This window comes from Podarcis raffonei, chromosome 5 (assembly GCF_027172205.1).
Source record: "Podarcis raffonei isolate rPodRaf1 chromosome 5, rPodRaf1.pri, whole genome shotgun sequence".
Taxonomy (NCBI): Eukaryota; Metazoa; Chordata; class Lepidosauria; order Squamata; family Lacertidae; genus Podarcis; species Podarcis raffonei.
Window position 1 is genome coordinate 79,216,112 of NC_070606.1, and position 12,687 is coordinate 79,228,798.

The 12,687-nt window shown below is 44.7% G+C and overlaps 1 long non-coding RNA gene across 1 annotated transcript in view; it reads left to right on the plus strand.

Moving 5' to 3' along the window:
* LOC128414678 (uncharacterized) overlaps window positions 1–12,687 on the plus strand; it is a 30,838-nt gene that overhangs the window by 11,750 nt on the left and 6,401 nt on the right. The window lies entirely within an intron of this gene.

Sequence of the window (12,687 nt, forward strand, 5' to 3'; positions counted from 1 at the left end):
ATAGCATTTACCTGCATTTGGAATTTAGATTATCTGACTCAGTGGAAGCTGTGTTTTTTTCTTCCAGTAAATTGGTTAAAAAAAGGGAAACTACTGTTTAGCAATCTGAAAGCTACCTTTGCTGCAATTAAAATGCCCAGAAAAGCCAAGCAATGAATCAGCATATATTTATAACTTAGAGACAAGGAACCATAGATTTAGCTGGTAATTTCTCTCATTACAAGCCCTGAACAGTACAATAAGGGTCTAATGTCAGGTTGGCTGAAGCCATGAATAGGAACACTCCTGTTTGGGGCTAATGATACATGACAATTTTTGTTGTTGCAGGGCCCCACTCTTTTCATACTGTAATGCCCCTTTTCTTCTACCTTCTTGCCTACAAATTGAAATGGCACTGCAAACATACTACTACTCCAATGCTTAAAGAGATGCATTGGTTACTGGTCCATTTCTTAGGCACAACTCAAGGTGTAGTGTTTGGAAGTACCTGAATGATTCGGGCCTGTTAGGACTAGAAAAGACTTTTGTCCAAAACTCTGGACAGCCATCACAAGTGGGCTTAGATAAGGCTGAGCTAGGTGGACCAGTTTTAAGGCAGCTTCTATTCATATTTTTACTGTTGCATTGGGGAAATTGCTTTCTGGGTCCAGTTCTGCAAAACCTGTAAAGTTTTTTTAAAAAAACAAACAAAAACCAAAACCAAAACAAAACCTCTCTCTGATTTCTCTGCACATTATGATTTCTCTGCACAATGTGATTTCTCTTCACATTATGCCTGCCACGAGACTGCTGCAGACTTGTGACACTCTGTCAGTCAGTGTCAGGAAAAGCTGCTTCCTAAACAGAGGAAATAGCACAGTGGGAACCAGCAACTTGGTTGCAAAGACCGGAGTAATCTCCTGACTTAAAAGAGGAATGTTTTTATTATAAGATAATTAAAGAAATCTATGCACCGGATATATGGGGGGTATGCTGTATTTAAATAAAAACAGGAGAGAGAGAAAACAGTTCTCTAATGCAGGGGGTGGCAGCTGCAGAACCTTAGTGGAAGGGGAGAATGTGTAGCAAAGAATATAGAGAACATGTTTCTCTTGCAGAGGGCCCAGAGCTCAGTGGCTGGGTATTGGGGCTTGCATTCATTCCAGGTTCAATCCCTGGAATATCCAGGAAGGCTTGGGAAAGGCTCTGAAATCCCATAGAGCTGCTGTTGGCCAGGGGTAGCAAACTCCAGGGCCCTCCAGATGCTGTTGGACAACAGCTCTCATCAACCTCAGCCAATATAGTCAATGGTCAGGGATGATGGGAGCTTTAGTTCAGCAGCGTCTGGAGGGCCACAGGTTAGGCACCCCTGGGGCAGAGAATACTGAAAGCAGTGCCAGATTTACGTATAAGCTAAACAAGCTATAGCTTAGGGCCCTACTTCCTTAGGACCCCTCCCCCCCAAAAAAAATTAAAGGAAAACAAACACTGGATGTACATTTCCAAAATATAAGATAAAAAACGAATACAATAAAACCTACAAACAACAACAGTGTTTTGTGTTGTTTAGGCTCCTATGATGTAAGTTATGGGCCCCGCCTGCTAGCCTGCTCCCTCAAATATCACTGGTTTGCTCATTTCTATATATAGGGTGCCTACATTCTGCATGGATGGGTTGCATGGCAACATGTAGCATGCAGCTGCAGACTGCAGTGCAGCACAGTTGAATGTAGTTCAAGCTGTTGTACCTGTTATCTAATGTTGAAGAGTGCTTGTAGTCCATAAATTACCATATCGCATATATTCAACACAAAAAACAGCGACAATTTGTTGTTGACAAAGGACTGCTGGACATATAAAGGGCACCATTACAGTCAGTAGCTTAGGGCCTCATCAAACCTAAATCTGGCCCTGCGCAGAATGCAGAATGTTGCTCCACACCAAATCAGATCACTGTCCCACCTAGATCAGGATCATCTGCACAGATTAACAAGGGTTTCAGATAGAGAACATGCCCAGCCTTCCCTGGAGATGCTGAGAATTGAACCCGTGACTTTCTGCTGCTCTACTGCTCCCTGGTCCTGAGCTAGAAGGAGCCAATGGTTAGACTCATTGTGAGGCAACTTCCTTTGGGAGTCCCAGTTCCAGTCCTGGGCATCTCCAGTTTACAGGGTCAAATAGTAAGGGGGGGGAGAGGGACAGACCTCTGCTTAAGACTCTGGAGAGTAGACAGAGGAAACAAAAGTGAGCCAAATGGACAATTCAACAAATAAGTCCAGCTTCTTATAGAAACAGTACATTTCACTGATAAGTATCCCACTTAGAATGAGCCAACTGTCCTTCTGCTGCCTCTTTCAGAACCCAGGCATAGCTGGAATGAAATTGTTGGCACCCATAACTGTAGGCTCTGTAGCAAGAAATGCCTGACCTTTGGCCACATCCTGGCAACGCTGCCTAAAGAACAAACCACATAACTAATGACTCATCCTTCTCTGTCATTAAAAAGCATGCTAGTCCCTTCAGAGTTAACAGATAGCTTTTTCTGTTTTGGTTAAAAGGTTGATATATAGTCAGTCTGTTATTTATATTTAGGATATATTTGGAAGTGTGCACATAGCTTGCTAAACTCTTGAGCGATTGGAGTGCCTATAAACCATACAATCAAGAAGTGATGACGTGCCACATCAGATTTGACAGGGTGTTCATTTAAATCTCCGAGAGGAAGCACAATTTTCATCTGTCTGGTTCCGTCTCCAAAATGTCATCGATAATTTAGCTTGAAGAAGCTGTTGAAATAAGTTCTCGAAATGCTCAGGAGCTGTTAACATTTGGAGAAGGGTTCTTGCTTCGGCAGGCCTTCTATTAACATTCCAGGTGTTTAACATTTCCAAGTTCCCTAAAGTGTAGGGTGCTCAAGGTGCAGCCTTATATAGCGTAAGCTTCGTTGTAATGGGTGTAGTAGAGACCTTTATCTGTTTGCTTTAAAATCAAGCAGGTTACGATGGATGACCCCACCCTTCTTCCAAGGTATGGCTGGTTCATTCGGGCACACGGGGAATTATCCCAGTGATCTCACCTGCCTGCCTTCTTACTTTCAGCTAATGCAGCAGGTGGAACGGTTTATCAGCTTCCTCCTTCTTAGTCTCAGACCACACTCACAACATACAGTTAAAGCACGATACCACTTCAGTCCCTGCAAGTGTCCCTATTTTCCAGGGACAGTCCCAGATTTACCGAAGCCATCCCAGTTTCTGATTTGATCCTGGAATGTCCCGTTTTTCCTTAGGATGCCCCTATTTTCATCAGAGAAATATTGTAAGGTATGGTAGGATGTCCTCATTTTCATTGCTGAAATGTTGGAGGGTATGGAGAAGACATCTGAAGGCAGCCCTGTATGGGAAGTTTTAAAAAAAATGTTTAATGATGTTTTTTTAAAAAAAATAATATTTATTGCTTTTAGAGATTACAGAAAAAGAAGAAAAGAGAAAATTTAAAGACAAACGAAGAAAGAAAAACAACAACAAAAAAGTGAAAAAACACCACAATGCAATACAGTATACAAATAATATAAATCCCAACCCAATCCCATTAAGCTAAACACATAAATAAATCTAAACAAAACAGTTTAAAATACATCTCTCCTTTTCCATATTCTATCCTTCATTTCCTTGTTTCCTCGACTTCCTCACATCTCCCTTTTTGTATTCCCATTCTTCTAATTATTTCAGCAAATCCTTTCCATCTTTCTCTGTTTTTTATCGTCTTGTAAATAACACATTTTTAAACCTTATTTCCCTTTAAAACTAAATTACTTATCTATTCTTAACTTTTTCTAACATTTCTACTAAATCCATATAATAACATTCCACGATTTTTCTAACAGTCATTAATTTTGCATAATTTCTAAATATAAGCTTTAGCTTCCCAATCTTCCTCCACCCTCTCCTCTCCCTGGTTTCGGATTCTGCCAGTCCTTTCCATCAAATCCATATATTCCATCAACCTGGAGATCTTATGTCCAAGGCTCTTAATTCTTTTCCAAGTCCCTTCTGCAGATCTTCTTCATATTCTTTGATGCTCAGGAGCAAATCTCGGGAAAACTCCAAGCAAACAGAACTTTTGTTCCTTCTGAACAGCTCAGCCAAATTTCCATACTTGAAACTAAGGTCCATAGGGTATTTCAGAACGTATTTCAGGATTCCTCCAAGTCCATAGGCCCCCACAGCTTCAAGCTCCTCCAGGCCCCAACCCATGTCCCAGATGTCAGTTAATCCCTGGATGAAGCCAGGGTCCCATCCTCAAGCTCTGCTTTTTGCTAAAATCAATCATGCAGGGCCTCCTAATGTTTAATGATGTTTTATATATGTTGGAAGCCACCCAGAGTAGCTAGGACAACCCAGATGGGTGGGGTATAAATAATAAAATTTAATAATAATAATAATAATAATAATAATAATAATAATAATACGTCCCTATTTTCATTGGAGAAATGTTGGAGGGTATGTAAACAGTCCTGGCTTCCCACAGGGAATTCTGGGAGCTGCAGTTTGTAAAGAGTGCTGAGAGTTGTTAGGAGACCCCTAGTCCCCTCTCAGAGCTACAATTTCCAGAGTGGTTGAACAATCAACCTCTGTTCCCACGGAACTCTAGGATCTGCCACTCTGGGAGGGGAATAAAGGTCGACCAAGGACTCTCAGCACCCTCAACAAACTACAGCTCACAGAATTCCCTGTGGGACTCTATGGCTGTTTAAAGTGGTATCATAGCGCTTTAAATATACAGTGTGAATGTGGCCTTAGTAGTCTTCCCATGATCTGGAGCTCTGCATTACCAAGGTTCCCAGTCATGAATCCTGATAATGCAGCGTGCAGCCCTGTGGCCCCAAACTTCCAGGTCCTGGCCCCATCCAGGTAAGCAGCATCAATGTGTCTGAAGGGTAGCTCTGCTGTTCTGCCCGTGACACACACCACTACTTCATGGCAGAAGCAGAAACACGGGGAAGGGTAGCACATGTGCCCCTGGTTTCCTGTGCAGTTCAGGCTAAATGTCTAAATTCAGTTAGGTTGAATTGCAGGGCAATTGTTTTCCACCTCAACCTCACCTCCTACTAGGAGTCTGAGTGCTCTTTGGAGTGGCTGTTTTCTTCCAAAGTACAGAGGAAGAGCATCCTCAGATGACTCTGATCTTAACAGACTCTGTGGGATGAGCTCCCTGATTGTAATGAGTCACTCAAAGTCAAACTGATCATCTTGACACTGTTTCCCAGCCTCACAATTAGAATAATAAAACATAACAAAATGTGTTTCTGACTCTGCCGGGCTAGAATTCCACACCTCCTCCCCACATAGGAGCAAAGGAAGCTGTCTTATACTGAGCCAGACCTTGGGTCCAACTGCGTTACAAAAATGTCTGCAAATGTGACATGAAGGTCGACAACATCAACCTTGCGGTGTGGGAATCCCTTGTAGACAAGTGCAATGCCTGGAGACAGTCAGGTTGTGTATCCATAGCATTGACCAGAGGAGGAATGAATGCTGGGAGGAGCTCAGAGAGAAGAAACGCCATGGTGCCTTCATATGTCCCAACTGCGACAATACACGTCTCTCCTGTATTGGTCTCTGCAGCCACAGCAGGTGCTGTAAGCTTCCAACAGTTTTACTTCGTCCCCAAAGGCGCACCCCTCCATTGTCTCCCAAGACAGACAGATGCCAGCAACCAACCAGCTCAAGACACAATTCCTTGTAATAAAGAGGCGTTTTGATGCCACTGAGCTGATAACCCGACGTTGTACTACCTGCTTCTCTGTTGGCTTACAAAACTTTTCCCCATTCATTATTATTTTATTTATGTCTTAATCGTAGAGGCACTATGATTCTGAGCACAGGTGGGTTAACTTGAAAGTGCACTGAGGAAATCTTCCGTGGAAAGAAACTTATTCACGCTACCCACGAACACCTCACAAGGATGCTCAACCCCACACTCACCAAAATTCTGGAAAAATTCTCGGTTGTCCTGTTCCAAAAATGGGGTAGAAAAACTGATGCATCTTTGGCAGGGGAAGAATTATTTTTGAGAAACTGGAGGATAGATTTCAGCAAAGCATGATCTCCAACAAACCACTTCATCAGGAGCACCAGTACTTGCCTGGGACATCAATGGTTGTACCAGGAGAACACAGTGCCAAGGAATAGTGAATCCTCTTCTCTGATAGGGATTGAAGTAAGTCTTCAAGTAAGAGTTTACAGTACTGTATGGTGAAGGGATGAGGAACATGTGGTCTTCCAGACGTTTTCGTACCCCAACTCCCATCATCGCTGGCCATTTGCTATGTTTCCTGGGACAGATGGAGTCCAACAACTTTTGGAGACTTACAGGTGCCCCAATGCTGGACCTTTGATGTTGGGCTCATCCATTCTTCCCTTTCTCCCTAAATTTTGACTGTTTCCCCCCTGATTTCTAGGCAGGAGAAGAAGAAGAAGAGTTTGCATTTGATACCCCACTTTATCACTACCCGAAGGAGTCTCAAAGAGGCTAACATTCTCCTTTCCCTTCCTCCCCCACAACAAACACTCTGTGAGGTGAGTGGGGCTGAGAGACTTCAGAGAAGTGTGACTAGCCCAAGGTCACCCAGCAGCTGCATGTGGAGGAGCGGAGATGCGAACCCGGTTCCCCAGATTACAAGTCTACCGCTCTTAACCACTAGAGGTTTTTCTTTTGTCCCACCACTCTCCCCAGGAAAACCCACTGTTTGCCGCTGAATTGGGACAATTGTCAGTCTGTAGAATACTGTATTTATACAGTGGTGCCTCGCAAGACGAACGCCTCGCAAAACGAAAAACTCGCAAGACGAAAGAGTTTTCCGTTTTTGAGTCGTTCCGCAAGACGAATTTCCCTATGGGCTTGCTTCGCAAGAAGAAAGCCCATAGGGAAATCTCTGCCGGCCTTCAGAAGAGGTCCTGGACCTCTTCTGAAGGCCGGCGGGGGGCAAAAGTCTTTGCTCCCCCCCGCCTGCCTTCCCGGGATAGCGGAGAAGCGCAGCGCGTTTCTCCGCTATCCCGACGGCTTTTGAAGGCAGGAGGGGGGCAAAGACTTTGGCCCACCGCCGGCCTTCAGAAGAGGTCCTGGACCTCTTCTGAAGGCCGGCAGAGATTTCCCTATGGGCTTTCTTCTTGCGAAGCAAGCCCATAGGGAAATTCGTCTTGCGGAACGACTCAAAAACGGAACCTCTGGACCTCTTCTGAAGGCCGGCGGGGGGCAAAAGTCTTTGCTCCCCCCGCCTGCCTTCCCGGGACAGCGGAGACTTCTCTGCTGTCCCGGGGTGATCTGAAAATGCTGGCGGGCGGCAGCGAAACCTTCGCTGCCGCCCACCAGCATTTTAAAAGCCCCCGGGACAACGGAGACTTCTCCGCTGTCCCGGGGCGATCTGAAAATGCTGGCGGGCGGCAGCGAAGCCTTCGCTGCCGCCCGCCAGCATTTTAAAATCTCCCTGGGACAGCGGAGAAATCTCCGCTGTCCTGGGGGCTTTTAAAATGCTGGCAGTCGGGAGGAAAGCCCTCCTGTCCCCGGAGCTTGCGGGGTGGGAGGTGGGGAGAAGGGCTTTTCTTCCCACCGCCAGCCTTCAGAACAGCCTTCTGAAGGCTGGCGGTGGGAAGAAAAGCCCTTGTCCCCCCCCCCAGCCTTCAGAAGCGGTCGGGGGACAGAATGTCCCCGGACCTGGTCTGAAGGCGGTTTCCATAGGAACGCATTGATTGATTTTCAATGCATTCCTATGGGAAACCGTGCTTCGCAAGACAAAAAATTCGCAAGAAGAAAAAACTTGCGGAACGAATTAATTTCGTCTTGCGAGGCACCACTGTATTTGTTCCAGTTCAGCAGTAAACTGTGGGTTTTTCCAGGGAAAGTGGCAGGATAAAAGAAAAAGCTGTTGGACCCCTGCTTAGAAATCACAGGACAACCTTAAGTGTGGATGAGCTCATTTCTGCTCTGGAACTTATTGGGCGGAAAAGTTATCTGCCTGGGATTTATCCTAAGCCATTCTGTCCTCTGGTCAGCTGCAGTGTGGACATCTGGCTTCTGTGATCACCACCCTGTTGCCTCCTGCTTGCTCCATCATGACTGATACTATGTCTTGCCCCATGGGCTTTATTTGGCCAACAAACAAACGCAAGAGGAAATAGCAAACCAGAGAGAGCGAGAGAGAGCAAACACAGTTTAAGGAAACAATTCTAAAAGAGAAAATAGCATTTACTATAAATGAACAAATTGAAACAGAATGCTTGGCTGTGTTCCACAAAAAAGGAAATTGCAGCAGAATAACTAAATTGTGATCGTGGAGGATGCTTATGGAAACAATTTCAAATGAACCTCCCGCTCTCACCTCCGGAAATCAGTCCACACAAATGAAGCTGTTGTGGGAATACGAGGTAACTTGCTGTCCTGCCATAATGTAGCAAAGATACTCAAGAAACAGGCAGCCTCATACGCTGTTTTCTATTTTGCTTTCTCATTCCCGGCTGACCTCAAGAACCTCAGTTCCTCCACACATGATTGATTGTCATAAGGGACCTTAAAGCAATCCTATTGTGGGAAGCAAAACTGATAAGGTCAAACTGAAAACCTTCTTAACGTGTTATATAAACTGAATTCTCGTTGCCCCTTTCCCACTAGCAGCAGTTAAAGAGCACTAAGCTCCACTTAATGACTTGATTGAAAATCTCATAGCCCTCAAATGTAGTGTTGAGACATAATACTCCCACAAAACATAGCCAGAGGAGATAGATATTAATGCTGGTTCAGGAAACAAGCATTTCAAACCCATTCACTGTAATGGTCGCCCTGCAAGGAAGAGCTGAAATAAAGTGGACAGGAAGGAAGGAAGGAAGGAAAGAAGGAAGGAAGGAAGGGTACTAGCAAATTCCTGACTAGCATCTCCACTTAAGACCTGGAAATAGCCTTGGAGAGTCTCTACCAATTACAATAGTCAATACTGAACTAGATGCACCAATGGTCTGATTTGGTGTTGGGTACCTTCCTAGGTATCCAACCTAGGTACCCTTCCTAGCTATGGTTTTCCCAGTAGTGATGTATGGAAGTGAGAGCTGGACCATAAAGAAGGCTGATTGCCGAAGAATTGATGCTTTTGAATTATGGTGCTGGAGGAGACTCTTGAGAGTCCCATGGACTGCAAGAAGATCAAACCTATCCATTCTGAAGGAAATCAGCCCTGAGTGCTCACTGGAAAGACAGATAGTGAAGTTGAGGCTCCAATACTTTGGCCACCTCTTGAGTAGAGAAGACTCCCTGGAAAAAGAACCCCTGATGTTGGGAAAGATTGAGGGCACAAGGAGAAGGGGATGACAGAGGACGAGATGTGAGATGGTTGGACAGTGTTCTCAAAGCTACCAGCATGAGTTTGACTAAACTGCGGGAGGTAGTAGAAGACAGAAGTGCCTGGCGTGCTCTGGTCCATGGGGTCACGAAGAGTCGGACACGACTAAACGACTAAACAACAACAAAAACACCTTCCTAGGATCCCAGTAACTGAACTGTTTACTGAAACAGGAAACAGAGGGTAGCTGTGTTCAAAACTGCACAGGATACAAAAACAACAGTAACAGAGTAGCTTTATTAGGACTAATTCTTATTGGTTTGTCCTAATAAAAGTATGGCACACTTCTGTTGCTTTTGGATTTCTCCTGCCACCCCCCAGAAGGCCCTCTCAGATAATTGCAAGCTTTATATGCCTAAGATTGGGCCATTTTGCTGCACTGGCAATCATTAAACTATATATAAGAAAACCAATGGCACTGCATCTTGCAGAATTTAGGCTTAAAGCGGAAGAACATTTGGCTTTGTTGATGGGAAAGGCCTCAAAATAGGATGAGAATCCATACGGCTGCCTCTGCAGTTGGACTGGCCAAACCCCTTGACATTTGCCAATGCAACACCCATGCAGTGCTATCCAGTTTGCACCCTCCTTGCTCTAAAAGTGACGGTCAAATGAGTGTTCTACATTTTCTCTGTCTGCAAAGCAGATTAAAAAATTGAATGGTCTATAATGTAAATAACAGGGGGTTTGGATAGTGGCTAAGAATGTGAACTGGGAACTCACTGGTTCAAATGTCATCTTGGTCACTTACTTACTGGGTGGCCTACTTTCTCTGTATGTCCTACTTTTACAGGGCTGTTGCAAGGATCACTGAGATAATGTGTAACACTTGGGATCAGGATATCTGGAAGATCGTCTCATCCCTTGTACACCCAGCCATCCACATGTGCTTTTGCATGGCTTGAAGCGTGGCTGAAGGAACGTCTCCACCCCCACCGTTCAGCCCGGACACTGAGATCCAGCTCCGAGGGCCTTCTGGCGGTTCCCTCACTGTGAGAAGTGAGGTTACAGGGAACCAGGCAGAGGGCCTTCTCGGTAGTAGCGCCCGCCCTGTGGAACGCCCTCCCATCAGATGTCAAGAAAATAAACAACTATTTGACTTTTAGAAGACATCTGAAGGCAACCCTGTTTAGGAGAGTTTTTAATGTCTGATGTTTTGTTGTATTATAAAATTTTGTTGGAAGCTGCCCAGACTGGCCAGCCAGATGGACAGGGTATTATTATTAATAATAATAATAATAAGAATAATAATAATGGGATGCATCCTTGAACTCTGAAAGTGCCTCTTGCTTACCTGGATTGAGGGTAGAGAGAAGTGTGAGAATGTGCAAAAACTAGCCTGATGTACAGAGGTAAATTTTATATCTGTTGCTCCACCCACTTCTGCCTCTGGCCCCGCCCAACTCTGGCATGTGCTGCCACCCTTCCCCCAAAGGTTGCCCAAATAGGAATGTGACCCTCGAGCTGCAAAAGATTTACATCTCAAAGGATATAAGTAGAAGATGCGAAACCACAGCGGTTCCTGGTGTGGTGTGGGATCAGTCGCACATTCTTTCTGCTTTCGTCATAATTGTACCTTTGTCATTGTTTTCTGTTGCAGTTCAGTTTCAAGTTTATTAAAAGTCCGAGGCCTTCAGAAAAAAGGAACCACAGGAGGCTCAGAAAAGGGCAAGCAAAATGAAGAAGTGGTGGAGTGACTCCGTTATAAGGAAAGGTTTCAGCATCTGGGATTTTTTAGTTGAGAGGAAAGCTGAGCAAGAGGTGCCATGAAAGAAGTTAATAAAAGTATTCATGGGCATCTCTTGTATCACTAGAACATGTGGACATCAATAAACCTCAATAAACGGGAAAGATTAAGAAAAGTGATGGATAATGAAAATAATAAGAAGCAAAATGTGTAAGGAGATTAATATAACTAACAGTAGTTGTAAATGAATACAGACAGACAACAAGAATTGTATAAACAGGAGGATTTATATGTTTGTGGATATACTATGGACAAATATGGAAAATGAATAACAATATACAAAATGGATGAAAATAATGCATTAAAATTATATGTGATATAAAAAAACCGGAAGAAGCAAGGAGGGAAGTCAGCGCTTAGGAGCAAGTATAAATGTAAAATGCAACATATTATGTGTATGTGGAGTGTGTAACCAGAAAACTAATAAAGATTATTGGGCGGGGGGGGGGGGAGAACACATGGATGTCTAATGAAGCTGAATGCTGGGAGGTCGAGGACACATAAAAGGAATTCTTCATTCTGTGGAACTTGTTTCCCCAGAATGCAATGCTGACCACCAACTTTAAAAGAGGATTGGAGGATAATGCTATCAATGGTTACTAGCCTTGATTGCTATGCTCTGCCTCTACTGTAGAGTCAGAGACAGTATGCTTCTGAATACCAGTTGCATGTTTCGACCTTTAAACCTCCCCCTTAAATAAATTCAGACAAGACTCAAATTTTGGTTTGGTTTTGGGCAGAATTTAGGCCACAACTTTATTGATTACAGCAAGTGAGTGGTTGCATAGGCTCTGGTTCGACTAGCTCCCTGCACCATTGCAGGTAGCGCTGACCCAGGGCACCAGCATAGGTCAGCCTAGAGTGAACACCTGGATAAGCGGAAAACCGGGAACAGGAATCTCTGCCACCCAAATGCTCCCCTGGACTCAGGCACGGGCACAACCCCCTCACAGGGGTGGACCAAACCATCGAGTAACTGGATTCCTTTAACGGAATACCCTTCACATAGGGATGGCGAGAGTGTTCTCCCATCCCTGTCGCCTGAACCAGAGCTTATCCGCAACCTTACAAGTTGTGACAATTTGCTACGCAGCAGGCAAAACCTAAATGGCAACAGCCAATCAGCCAAGTGGGGAAATTCCTGCCGTGCCCCTTTCTCAACGACAGACGACACACAACGGCATAGCAAGGTCAAGCACGCAAGTCCTAAATATAGGGAGAGGGGGGCGGGTGTTCTGATGCATGCACCAAAAGAGGAAGCTCTGGGTCACATGCATAAGTATATATAGGTCTCTTGATTCTTTTAGCCTGCGTCCCATTGGCCTGATTGAACCCTGCATCAAGGGACCTACCAATCGGGTGTTGTGGCTATCCAAACGTACCCACCCACAACACAGGGTTAGCTTGCCAGGTCTCACTGTAACATGATTTGCTGGAAACCGCAGGAGGGGAAAGTAGTCTTGTGCTTGGATCCTGCTTGTAGTTTCCCTACATGCATCTGGTTGGCTACTGTGAGAGGAGGATGTTGGACTAGATGGGCCATTGGCCTGATCCAACAGGAATCTTCTTATAG